This window comes from Eschrichtius robustus, chromosome X, assembly GCF_028021215.1.
Source record: "Eschrichtius robustus isolate mEscRob2 chromosome X, mEscRob2.pri, whole genome shotgun sequence".
NCBI classification, from domain to species: Eukaryota; Metazoa; Chordata; class Mammalia; order Artiodactyla; family Eschrichtiidae; genus Eschrichtius; species Eschrichtius robustus.
In genome coordinates, this window is record NC_090845.1 from 3594628 (window position 1) to 3596911 (window position 2284).

The following is a 2284-nucleotide window of genomic DNA, read 5'->3' on the forward strand; positions in this document are numbered from 1 at the left end:
GCATCAATGCCTCGTTACACGTTCCCTTGTTTGTTTCATATAGTGAACCAAAGACATTCCAAAGGGTAAAAATACATAAACAAGTGATATGACCTAAGAGTGCATGTTGGATATTTCCTAAGAACTGACTGTATTATCTTACAGGAGCTGGTCCTCAACCATGAAGATGCAGACACCTGCACGGTGACTGCAGGCATCATACAGAGACAGGAAATTCAACATGACCAAGACGGATAAACAAGACTAGAATGCTAGCATATTAACCACATAGGCCTCTCACTGCAACTAGAATATTAAAGGAAACCTAAAAGCATTACATTCTCCATCAGTTAAGTGGGCAAACTCACATGGCAAAGAAAATGATCATTTGATTTTTTTTCCCATGAACATAAAGTTTGTTAGGGGAACCAAACTCTTACAGGACCAGATTTCGAACACCTAATCTAGTCTCAACAAAAACAATGGTTTAGTAAAGGAAACTCATGTATGAAACGGTTACTGTTGGCTGATTAGGTTTAGAGACTTCCTATTTTCATATTCTTTGATTTTCAAGTCTCATTTCTAGCGGACTTTTTGTTGTTGTTGTTCATCTCAGTTTCCTCAGTACTTGTGGGAAAATCTCTCTCCTGAACCCATGATCAGTCCCACACTGTGTAATGACCTCTTGCCCAGCCCGGTCATTTTCCCAGGCAAATGTTTTTGTTCAGTTCCTGTTCTAAATTGAGTCTGTTAAACCGCTGACACATTTCAGTCCTATGCGAAATGATTCTCATATTCATTTGTAGTTACAGAGTTGTTCAGCCCTTTATGATACTTCCGGATATACGATAAAATGAAAGTGGAGGTCATTATCATTATGAGGAACATGGTCCTTTCCAGAATGGCTCGGGGCATTCTGAATTTGTAACCAATCCCAATGACCTTCTCGCCAACCACAAACTGAACTGCCCATCCTAGAATCCAATTTGATCTACCATTAGGAGCAAAGTCCTATGGTATTTCACTTGATGGACAATGGAAACCTCGCCGGCGTCACCGCATATACAGGATTACATGAATTTAATGAGGTGCAAAAATTCAATGAGACCACGTTGGGGAAAGGTTCAACTTTGTTGACAACAGGACAAAACAACAGGGGTAACATTTCATTTATACTTGAACGACTTCTGAGTAATGCTCATGGCAAGGGGAGTAAACGTCCGTTTGTGAAAGGGACACAAGGAAATAACTGAGTCTTTTGTGATACTTTTGTGATACACTCAAGGTTGCTGTAAGCTGAGTGGACCATTAGAACAAATGAAATACCTTTTTGTACACGCAAGTATCCTTTTGGGGGAAAGGGGATAGAAAAACCTTGGAGAACGCTGTCTCTGATCAACACCTGTTAGAGAAAAGGACCAGGGCGTCCCTCCCAGGAGTCTCTGCTTGGGGCCCAGGTACAAGACCAGGGCCCTCGCAGTTGGGGGAGAGCTCTGTTGAGATTTTTTGGGGGGTTGATGCAGAGGATTTGTAGACAGGTCTTGGTATCTAGGCATGCTGAATTGGTGTTGGTGCATCTTGAAATAACCACCAAACCAGGACCTTCTAGTCAATGCAGAATCGTGTTCAGTATACTTCCTGTGGCACGGAAATAATTGCTCAGAGTGTGGATCAAAATCCACCTTCCTCTCCATTTGTCATTTGAAACAAGAGGGACCCACCTTTTCCATTTTTTTTTTTTTTTTTTTTTAAATAGACTTGTTTTGGAGCAGTTTTAGATTCACAGCAAAATTGAGACGAAGGTAGAGAGACTTCCCATATCTCACACACACACACACACACACACACACATACACACACACACACACGGCCTCCCCCATTATCAACATCCCCCCCAGATGGTATAACTGCTACAAGTGATTAACCTACATTGACTGAAACATTATCACCACCCAGAGTCCATCGTTTACATCGCGGTTTGCTCTTGCTGTTGTGAATTTTACGGGTTTAGACAAATAATAACGTATTCACCACTGTAGTATCACGCAGACCTTCTCTTTAGAAGCCATTGAGAATTGTTATAGAGAAGATTTAAGAGGAAAACATAAAACATCCTGCTAACAGGTCTTAAAGTGAACTACCATTTGTGTGAGAGAGACAGAATGAATGAAAATGAAAGAGTTCTGTTTTTTCAAAGATGGTGAAACAAGGCATGCATGTTAAACTGGTCATTACAAAAAACCCACCATTTTGTAGTTGCTCCATCAATTTTTTGAAAATTTAAAATAATTTCATTTACCCAATT